This window comes from Gadus chalcogrammus, chromosome 20 (genome assembly GCF_026213295.1).
Source record: "Gadus chalcogrammus isolate NIFS_2021 chromosome 20, NIFS_Gcha_1.0, whole genome shotgun sequence".
Taxonomy (NCBI): Eukaryota; Metazoa; Chordata; class Actinopteri; order Gadiformes; family Gadidae; genus Gadus; species Gadus chalcogrammus.
The window spans coordinates 20507239-20519085 of NC_079431.1; the positions used below are offsets into that span (position 1 = coordinate 20507239).

The window sequence follows — 11847 nt, forward strand, 5'->3', positions numbered from 1 at the left end:
ATCCATGTACAGCAAAGGTGTGTGACTGTCAATGCATATATACTTCTGCAGGGTGTGTGTGGGGGGGGGGGGGGGGGGGGGCGCGGGGGGGGGCTGGTGGTTAACAAAGAGATATGCCACAGATGGGGGGGGGGGGGGCACACGAAAGGCTCACCTACCACCCAGCGTCACGTATAGCCTTTATCTCCGCCGGAGCGACCACATGAGAGGAGCAGGAGATACCTCGCTGTCACATGACTGATGGGCCCCTACTTAAAGGGAAATTCCACCTTCAGGGAAAATAAATGAAACCGTTTATGTGAGGCTAAGTGGAGGGCAAACATCCTCTCTCCACACAGCTCTCAGAGGGCCTGTCTCACCGCCAGGTGTGAGCTTCATGACTCATTACAAGCCTTTTTAATGGAGCTGTTTGTGACATCACAAGTGGGAGTGTCCACACAGATGTTTACAACGAGTTCTCCCCATCATGCAGCTGGGGGTCACCAGATTGGGACAGCACGGTGGCTAGGGGGTTTGAGTCCCAGCCCAAAGGTTTCGGCTCTGTGGCCCAAAGTCGGCAGGGGATTTGTGGGCATCCTTTGAGGAACCTCAACCCCTACCTGACCTAGACATTTTTGTAGTTAGCTCGTAAAAACGTGCTGCAATGCGCTAGATGACTAACTAGTCATAATAAACCGTAACATATGCAAACACAGTTTTACCATCCTTCAGTCGAACATATTCATCCCTATCGTTGGCTTGGATCCTACATCATCTCCCCCTAGACCTCCAAAGGTACCCGTAGACAGTGTGAAGGCAAGCACTCTGTGATTAGTACTGCATTTGGTGTGCCATGGATTTTTTATTTAACATGATGTAGCTAGAATATGTAAGGGATAATGTATAGAACGCCGGTCATTATCGAGAAAATAAGCCCCGACAGGGCGAACAGGACACCGACACGCAGCGGAGGTGTCTTGCTTCGCCATGAAGGGGCTTATTTTACGATAATGACCGGCAAAGTTCTATACATTATCCCGCTTATTACACGGCTACTTGCCAAAACGAAACAATTTATTTACAATGTATTTGTTACCAGCATTCATAGTGTTGATCAGCAGAGAAATAGTCCGCCCAAGACGTTGACATCGTTGTCGTCGCTTAGCAACCGACAGCGCTTGGGTTGATACAGAGCTATAAAGAGAGAGAGTTGCGACACTTCCATTGGACTCCGTTGTAGCGCCTACTTCCAGGGTATGGAGCCTCGAATAGTTCCAAACAACCATTTTACGGCGTAGGAGACCGTTCATTTCCATTGCTGGCCGCCGAGTAACTTCTGAGGTAAATTGATTAAATAGCTACCTCTTTTGAATTGTCAACTGTCTATATTGTATCAGAGGCCCTTTATGATGCATATACTGATCTTTATTTGTAAATGCACAGCGTAATTATATATATATTTATCTTGGTAGACGACCGATTGCTTGCTAGTTTGTCAGCTCGATTTCACCATCTGTGAAGGTATCTCCAGGGGTAAATTGATTAAATAGCTACCTCTTTTGAATTGTCAACTGTCTATATTGTATCCGGACCTTTATGATGCATATATTGATATTTATTTGTATATGCACAGCGTAATTATATATATTTCTATCTTGGTAGACGACCGATTGCCTGCTAGTTTGTTAGCTCGACTGCACCATGTGATGGTATCTACACCAACAATTACAAAGTTCAGTACTAGTGAATCTAACTTTTATTTAGTTAGTTATTTATGTTGAATTACTAGGATAATTTAGGTTGATTTAAGGACGGGTTTTATGATGCGATAGCTAGTAGAAATAACAGTGTTTGTTTAATTATATCCTGGAAAGGGTGATGTTCAGCACATGAAGCCCTACAGATGCCGCCGATTCAACAATGCTGATTATGATGGGCGGTCAATTTAACCTGTATGGCTTTTTCGTTTTAACTTCTTGTTGACTGAATTGTTTCTCTTTCTTAGTGCCAAATTGATTCTCTTTCTTAGTGCCAAATTGATTCTTTTTTGTTTTGCAATAGCCCTCTCTGCCCTCTCTCCTTCTCATTAATTTTTCCTTTTCTAGTTGCCTTATTAGGTCCTCCACAGTCGCCCCATCAGTCCCTGGCAGTCTGGTCCCTGGAGCAGCTGGCCCTGGCAAAAGTTATTCCTTCACTGTTGACCCCTAACTGACTGGCCCTCGGCACACAAATCCCTGGATCACCCGCCACTGGATCACCTGCCACTGGATCACCTGCCCCTGAATCACCTGCCCCTGGCAATGTGGCCTCTTGATTGCTCTCTCTGTCTCCTGTGATGTCCTTTTCAACGCTCTTGAAATCCACCTAAATTTCTCCCTCAATCTCTGTAACAATTACAAGGTAATGTTGCTGTTATATGCATTTTGCCTTTGCATTTGCAACTACTGTCATCTCCAATGTAAGAAAATGAATTAAAGCAAAACATTTCTGTAATGTGAATTAAATCATCTGCCACAATCAGAAACCAATACAATTTATAAATGGATCTACCGGCAATTGTTAATTGGGTAGAAATGTGTCGATTATCTACATTGTGTGCAAATCCTCAGAGAATCCCTGCCTTCTGGTTGTTTTTTAAACTGAATGTACAAATATGAATTATTTAATCTCATTAGGAGTGTAGTCTATCCTTGAATTACATGAAATGGGGAATATTGTTAGCTGCATGGATCATACCGAAGTTTAATTTGGCGCAATATGTGTGGTCCGTTGCACTTGGTTCCGGAGGCACCCTCACAGAAGGGGGTTTCCTCCTCTTCGGTTTAGGGCGATGGATGAAAACTGTTGGGCCTGCATCGGGCCTCAACTTCAACATCCTATCTACTTTTGTGGCTTTGAATTGGTCATTTTCAAAGTGTACCTGTAGGTAGGCTTGTAAGATCAGTTTCCATTGCACTTCAAATATCATTGGAAAGTCATAATTCTCTACACTTAGAATTATTATGCCCTTTGAAATGCTAGCAAGTGATCTGAACATTACGTTACATCGTTTTTGACTGTTGCTGACTGTCAATAAGTTTTGACGGCTGACCATTGCCATCCATTTCTCCCTGCGCTCTTGGTCCTTGGGGAAGCCGTGATAACCCTTCTCGGACCGATTGGAGCATCCAAATGCTGCACAGCCAACCATGGTATGACCATTGATCTATAAAATGTTAGTTGTAACCAATGAACCATGACACCATTGAAGATCACAGAGCGGGTAACAACTGTTCCTCAACCACTTATGCCCCGACTTTTGAGAATAGGTTAGAGGTCAGAGTTCATGACCAAACGAGGATCCTCCCTCCTAAACCCATTTTGAATTTGCTCAGGGCTATTCTAAGTATTGTAATGGCATAAAGTATAGTATATTTGCAACGTTATATGTTAATGGTTAAGTATATAGTGTTCCCTGCTGTGTCCATTGTTGAATCTGTTCACACAATCGCAATCACTTGTTCTTGTCACACTAATTGTTTAATAAAAAAAATACAATTTCATTCATCCAAGCGTAATGAGTTGTTATTCTTTAATATATTTGATACTTTGTGTGGCTTATATCTTTAAATGATCATGGTAGAACATCTTGAATACTTTGATTTCAACACAGATGTAAGGTAAAAGTTAAGGTTAGGCCAGTATGCTAACACGAACGTGAAGCTTTTCTTCCAAAACTTAAAAACGTATCTAAGTAATAGTACTTATAAATAGCTTTCAGTTGCCCCCCTACCGCTCTAAATCTAAAACTGACATTTACAAATATGCAATAATGCAATAACAGTCAGACAAATACTTGTATGTGATTTTTTCATTAATATTTACCATTTAATATTGAAATCTCTGCTGTCGTCCCATAGAATAACATTGAAAGCGCGGCGTGTTTGGAACTATTGAGGCTTACATGAACCACGTGACAACCACGTGACCACCCTGTCGGCGAGATCATTGCGTGTCGCAACTCTCTCTCTCTATAGCTCTGGGTTGATACATATCCTGCTTATTACATTGACAAATTACCGGACTACGTGCGGAGTGATACCAAAGGCAAGAAGTCCTTTTGTTTACCTTGACAGCGGTCATTATTAATCCGTTGCCAATGAATTATCAAAAAATAATTCACCGCCGGAAGTTGTGAAGTGCCCATGCAAGTGAACGGAACGTTGAAAAGACCCGTGTAATAAGAATATTTAACGTTGGACCTCGGGCTGCAACGTTTGTGTTTTGATCATACTTTTACCTTTCCTTATGAATGCGTCTCTTTATGAAGAGTAATATGGCCGTTTCTTTCCTCGCCTCAGGTAGTGGTGAATAAGAATGGCTCTTTGTGTCAAGGTGACATGATATAATGGTTGTGGTATGAAGTGATGTTCTAAAGAAACAATTAGTGTTAATCATATGACAGGTAGAATGTGGTCATAGTATTTTCTTACTTTAATGTTATAAAATGTTATTGATGCGGTGGAAATCATTTGATGCATAATCCAGGTAAGCTGTCATTGATAGTTTAGTGAACTATTTATCTAGTAATTAATCATTTAGCAGATTTAGCCTTTCATCCAAAGAGCCTGGCAGAGAGCACATGGTATTAGATTGCAGTTGCCAACATCCTGCTGAAGGAGGCCTATGGGGGTAGACTGCGGACATGAGGGATCAAACTCACAATCTCTAGGCTGACCTAGCTACCTCCTCTCCTGCCTCTGGCAACTAAAGGCTGACGTATTGAATGGCAATCACTGAATATGTGGTTGTGTTCCTGAACAGCCAATCAGGGGACAGCACTGAAATTGTTTGTTACTCCTAAAGAAGACATCAACCACACTCATGACAAGGTTCGTAGAACCGGAAGCTTAGTCATATACGGGAGCCTGACTAACGAAGAGAAAGGTCTGGCAGGGAGTGGTCACCACTGACAGCCATCTGGTCGTAAAAACACACCCACACCGTTTGATTTCACTATGGATGTTAACGGCAATGCTTTGAGATTGCTTTGGAGTATCTTTTGCTGTAAATATGTTGATGTTCTATACGTTTTTAAAATCCATGAATATAAATCACACAGAACATGTAGCAAACCCACCCAACCGTTTAACCAGCCACCCAGCACACACCCAAACACACACAGGTCCTCTCATGTGGTGGCCGGGGAGCAGAGCTGTTGTGATGGGCTGTGGGTTCTAGGGGGCTATGTTAGCCCTCTGGGAAATTCCCCGATCCCCCCAACAAGACGAGAAGAAGCAGACAGAGGCGGAAGAGATATCCTAGAGATGGACGGATGGCTGCTGACGAACCGGGAGGGAGGTAGATGAGGGGATGCCAAGGAGATGAAAATCCAAACAGGAACTCATAGGATAAGAAAGTCAACGGGTGAATACAGGTTGTTGGAACCAACAACCTTCTCATATCTTTATGATTCATGGAAATGCAATGCTAATTTCCTAAAGGATCAAATACCAACCACAATCCATGGAGAGCACACTAAAGCTGCCGTCCATCTATCTCCAGAGCCAGTCCCTCGTTTATTTCAAAGGACACAAACCTGGGCATTTCAAACCACAAAACACAACACAGGCTTACACACAACAAGATCGCAGGAAGACAATATGACACAGACTTCAAAAAGACCTGGTCTAATATCTTGAAGGTCGGGGAGGCGTGAATGAGGCTTCCTTATAAACTCTGTTCATTACAGGTGGGCTCAGTTCTAGCCTTGTTCCGACGCAGCAACAAAGACTGGAGTGAGGGAAGGCTCTAAATCAGGATTATGGACAAATATTTCTGTTGATATGATCAAACCAATAGAGGGGTTGAACAGCATAAACCATTTCAACATAAAAAGGTTTGAACCGGTAGTGAGGATTACTTAGGTAACGCAGAAGAAGCCGTTAGCTCAGAGCATATATACTCCCATGTATTTTTGCTTCCATTCAATCGTAGTCAGCACATGTCTTGCAGAAAGTATGGCACACTTATTGTTGGGCATCTCCAAGATTTTGTTACTTTGCTTTGTTTTTATTTATTTCCACAAACCGGATTTCTGATTCCCAGTTCCCATTGAGACTCCACAGGCCTAAACTAATGGAACATCCAGTGACCGACCAAACCCTCATTGAGTGTAAAAGACATATTCCTCTGCAAAGAACACCTCGGTCTCAGCCACCACTTAAGTAATTAATTTATTTTGAAAATTACATGCCCTATTCGTTTTTGATCCAAAGTGGAATGACCTCAGTCAACCCATGCATGGCTGTAATTGGTAAACACTAAAAGGTTGTTACATTTATTCCCAGACACCTCATTTCTATCGCTCTGACAAAGGAACATTAGAAGTGCCCGCTCAGCGAAGTCGAACCAGCAGCATTCTTTGGCTGCCGTTAGTTAAAATTTGAACGCCTGAAGCCTGCGCCTGAAGAGGTTTTTTTGTGTCTGCTAAAACATGTTTGCTTGTTATAATTGGCAAACTGTTCAAATAAAGTAACAGCCAGAACAGTACATCACAGTGGATTACCACTTCTTTCACAGTAATCGACTTTAACTGCAGTTCTCCGAGAAGATGATTTCGCAATCATCAATCTTGAATAATCCAGGGTCTATTTTTATCCAAACAACATTTCTAACTCATGAAAACAAATTCTCAAATAATATACAGTATAATAAAAACAAAAGAGCATGAGAGGTGATGCTGGGCAGTCCTTTCTGCAGACACTAGACAAGACACACGACATTCTGTAAACCAGCTGGTAAATCATCATTGTTCATTTGAATCCAATGCATATAATCTCTTTCTCAAGGTTGACCTGGCCAGTCTAAAATACCAATTTCACTACTGTATTATGAAGTAAATCATAAAGTATTGCTTTCCATTACAGAATGGTTGCAAGAAAAATGTCTAGATAATAAATGTTAGTTTCATGGAAATAATATACAGTGTATGCTAATTGCTAGACTAGAATATTTGTGAGCAGGAGAAAAACTCTCGCCTCCACTCGCTTTCATTGGGGAAGGAGAAAAAACTGAATCACGCAACTTTTTCAATTAAATTCAATGTTATATGCACAAATCACAGTTAGGGCCCTATTTTAACGGTCTGAAACGCAAGTGAGAAGCGCCAAGCGCAAGTAGCTTAGTGGGCGGTTCTACGGCGATGTCGTTAGTTTACCGGCGCGAAAATGACTCTTGCGCCCGGCGCATATCTAAAAAGGGTTGGTCTGAGGTAGCCTAATCACCCATAGGTGTGGTTTGGGCGTAACGTGAAATAAACCAATGAGAGTGCCAGCTCCCATCCCCTTTAAGAGCCATGAGCGCATTTTAACCTGAAGAGTTAATATTTTGACAGCGCGTCTGCAGCCTCCGATGAGACAGATGCACATGAATTTCAAACTTCAAATGGCTCTGTTTATAGCCAAATAATATGGCCTAATTCACACATGGAATAAGGTTTTCTTCCGCAACTTCAGAAATATGAGTCCTCAAATAAATTTCGGCAAAGAAAACCTGCATGATATAACATATGATATGCGGTAACTGTGGTTCTATTTAATGATGTCACGCAATACATTATAAACATTGTTTCTTATCAGTATTGTATGCATTATCGTCATCGATTTGTGTTCCTAATATGCATGTGTCCAAGCTTGTCTCTTCATGGATCGTGGTGGGCGGAGACGGACGGCCGCAGGATTGATTATTCTGGAGACGGGAAACGGACCCACAAACCTTGGTGCCAACTTCCTGGACTCCACACGGAGAGGGAGGTCACGTGTGGACAGCCAGACACGTTGTCCTGTGGTATAACAGGGGGCCAGAGTGCGACGTCGGTTGGCGGACCGCCGGTAGCGGTCGGAGGAGCGGAGAAGAACCGAGCGATCCTGCATCCAGGTGTGTCGACATCTCAGAATAAACGCCTGGACCGAGGGGACCCTGGCCTCACGTTCTTGCTCGGGAAAAAGGGGTGGTTGGAACCCTGGGAGCACTGAAAGGGAGAGAGGCCAGTGGCCGAACAGGGAAGGGTGTTGTGGGCATACTCAACCCACAGGAGATGTTTGGTCTAGTAGGATGGGTTGCGGGAGGCGAGACAGCGCAGAGCAGTCGCCATCTCCTGGTTCATGCATAATGCTTGGCCATTGGTTTGTGGGTCGTCTTAGAACATTTTTGGAACCTGGGCGGTATGAAAGAGAAAAGTTGAATCGGTTAAAGAAAAGAGCCCACCTGGCTTGCCTGGAACTCACACGCTTGGCTGAACAGTTGTATTCCAGGTTTTTGTGATCTTTCCAGACCACAAATGGTTGCTCTGCCCCTTCCAACCAGTGTCTCCACTCCTCAAGGGCCAGTATCACCGCCAGTAATTCCTGATTCCCAATGTCATAATTTCTCTCTGCCGGAGACAGTTTGCGGGAGAAGAAAGCGCATGGATGGATCTTCTGGTCCTTGGCCGATCGTTGCGAGAGTACAGCTCCCACCCCCGTGTCAGAGGCATCCACCTCCACGATGAATTGACGGCCTGGGTCTGGGAAGACGAGAATCGGAGCAGAAGTGAAGCGTGCCTTTAACTCACCGAACGCCCTCTCGGCCACCGATGACCACCGGAGGGGACGCTGAGAGAGGTGAGAGCCATGAGGGGAGCTGCCACCGAGCTGTAGTTCCTGATAAATCGTTGGTAGAAATTAGCGAACCAAAGGAACCGCTGAAGTTCTTTGCGGGTTGAGGGAGTTGACCAATCCGTGACCGCTCTTGTCTTGGCCGGATCCATCTGAATATTCCCAGTACCGACGATGAACCCCAGGAACGATACTGAGACATGGAACTCTAATTTCTCGGCCTTACACAGCTGGCTCTCCAGGAGTCTCTGCAGCACCCGATGCACGTGCTGCACATGATCCTGTTTGATCTTAGAAAAAATTAGAATATCATCCAGATATACGAACACACTGATTCGTATGAGCATATCCCGGAGCACATCGTTTACCAGACCTTGGAACACCGCGGGAGCATTGGTGAGTCCAAACGGCATGACCAAGTATTCATAGTGCCCACTAGGTTTATTAAAAGCCGTCTTCCACTCGTCCCCCTCTCTGATGCGTACGAGGTGTTACGCGTTTCGGAGGTCGAGCTTAGTGAAGATGGTGGCTCCTTGCAAAAGGTCAAAGGCTGATGAGATGAGTGGATGAGGATACCTGTTTTTGACGGTTATGTTGTTGAGCCCCCTATAGTCGATACATGGCCTCAGGAGGAGATGAGGAAGGCTGGATGATCCCTGCTGCCAGTGACCCCTTGATGTACTGCTCCATGGCTCTGTTTTCTGGGGCTGACAAGGAGTAGACCCCCCCTTTAGGGGGCGACATGCCAGGAAGCAAGTCAATGGCACAGTCATACGGTCGATGAGGTGGCAAGGAGGTGGCCCGGGTTTTATTGAAGACCTCTTTTAGATCCAGGTATTCCGCAGGAACGCTAGACAGATCTGGGAAATCAGAATGGGCAGGTGGACTAGGTGCAGATGAGAGTGCAGCCTTAAGACAGACAGCAGGACAGTGAGAACTCCACTGAAGGACGGTTCCTGTAGACCAGTCTATGTGTGGATAGTGTCTTCTTAACCAAGGATACCCCAGTATGACTGGCTGTTGTGGTGAGTAAATGAGGTGAAAGGTAAGTGTCTCGGTGTGGTTACCTGACCACCGTTGGGCGGCCAGCGACATGTCCAGAAGATTGGCGTCGGCAGCGGAGTCAATAAGAACACTGAATGTGTGGTCGTGCCCGGAGTAGTGGAAACAAGCCTGGAGCAGAGGTCGAGAGGGCATATCAAAGTTCACGGTCCGACTCACCAGCGCCCTCTGGATGAACTGGTGAGCCCTGTCTTTTACTGGACAAGTCTAAACAAAATGGCCATCCTGGCCGCAGTACAGGCATTGGTTCGCACGTAGACGGTCTCTCCTCCATGGACAGCCGGGACCGGCCCAGCTGTATAGGCTCAGGTGAGCCACAAGGGGCGTGCTGAAACGCTGGAGGTGGACGCGGCTGTAGGACAAGCTGAGAATGGGGCGGTGCTGGAGAAACGGTAGACTGGGCTCTCTCCCTCCACCGTTCCCTGAGATGTCCGTCGATGCGAACGGCAAGAGCTACCAGGTGGTCCAGGTCAGCAGGGAGATCCCGGACTGGCAGCTCATCCTTGATGCGGCCGGAGAGCCCATGGTAGAAAGCGTCAAGGAGGGAGGGAGCGTTCCAGCTGCTATCAGCCGCGATACTGCGGAACTCTATAGCGTAGTCCGCGACGGTTCTCCCACCCTGGGTTAGATTCAACAATCCCCGAGCTGCCTCCCTACCGGGAGTCTCATGATCAAAAACTTTATGGAGCTCCGTAGAGAAAGAACTAACTGAAGCGCAGACAGGCGAGTTCCTCTCACATTCAGTGGTTCCCCAGTCCCTGGATCTTCCGGTGAGCAGAAAGATACTGTAAGCCACCCGGGACCGCTCAGTGGGGAAGGCCGAGGGCTGGAGTTCAAAGGAGAGGGAACACTGCACCAGGAAGGTGCGGCAAGAACCAGGAGCCCTGGAACAGCGTTCCGGAAGGGCAAATGAGCTTCAGATGCCGAAGAGGAACGAGCCGGGGAACTGGAATTAGGAGCGGCGAGGGGTAACCTCCGCAAGTGATCCCGAACCGATTCCATCCTGCTCTCGTGGCGGGCGACCAGAGTCTGCAGACCTTCCGCCATGGTGGTAAGTTGTTGGTCATGGCATTGTAGGACGCTGGCTTATGCCTGCAGTTCATTCTGGAGAGAATCTGAGTCGGCTGGGTTCATGTTTTGCCCAGATTGTACTGTCACGCTCTACTGAAGAGGCTGGCAGATTAGAACCCAAAAACACGACTCAGAGACAAGCAAATTACAATGATGTTCAGGTTTACTTTGTCAACCAAATCAACAGGGACGAGGCGGGGAACGTAGTCGGGGACAGGCAGGATCGGGAAACCGGGACAGGAGACAGGCGAACGAGGGTCCAGAGGGATGAGGCGGGGAACGTAGTCGGGACAGGCAGGATCGGGAAACCCGGAACAGGAGACAGGCGAATTGCTGGAGAGAGTTGCATGAACCAAACAGCGAAGACAATCTGGCACCAGGTGAACAGTGTTCAGCTAATTTATAGCCTCCACTAATCACTTGATGCAGCACAGCTGCGAGGGTGAATGAATAGAGTAGTGAAGGAGGCGTGGCAGACAGACCGTGACATGTTTAAACAGATGGACGCACACACGCGCACCCGCATTTATTCATTATTTTTAACACTCACTCGCGGTAAAACAATGATTTCTCACGATCAAATACTTATCAATCCTAAAAGTAATGGGCATGTACACAATGTCTGTGTCCAGAAAATGTATGTTTGCTGTACGGTGTTTGCAGATGCATTGATTTAAAAGTACAACTTATTACCGCTGTATCAGCTGTTCTTTCCCAAATATTTTACCAAGAATGTGTGGCTAGGTAGATGAGAGAAGCAAAGTGTATGCGCGAGGTGCACAAGCAACATTATGCATGCGCCCTTAAAATAGCATCTGAACAACGAGCCACTGACTTTAAACCAGGTACTTCCTGGTTTGTGGCGCAAGTGGTTTCTGAAACTGTAAAATAGCACCAGGGAACATTTGCGCCAGAACACACCTCCTCCTTTAGCCGAAACGCCCCTTGGGGCGCAAGATCGTTCCCTAATAAGCCGACGCGTGGCGCAGGAGGGAAAAGAACGCTCTGCGCCAGCTGCAAACTAACAACGACACATGCGCCAGTGATTAAGTCAATTGCGCCGGATGCAAGATAGGGCCCTTAGAGTTTAAAAGGGCAT

The 11847-nt window shown here is 45.9% G+C and overlaps 1 long non-coding RNA gene across 1 annotated transcript; it reads left to right on the plus strand.

The window, feature by feature from the left end:
* Window positions 1-1233: 1233 nt before the first annotated feature.
* Window positions 1234-3392, plus strand: LOC130373142 (uncharacterized). The gene is made up of 3 exons (XR_008893483.1): window positions 1234-1320; window positions 1854-1931; window positions 2085-3392. It is a non-coding gene; the product is annotated as an uncharacterized LOC130373142 (long non-coding RNA).
* The last annotated feature ends 8455 nt before the right edge of the window (window positions 3393-11847 follow it).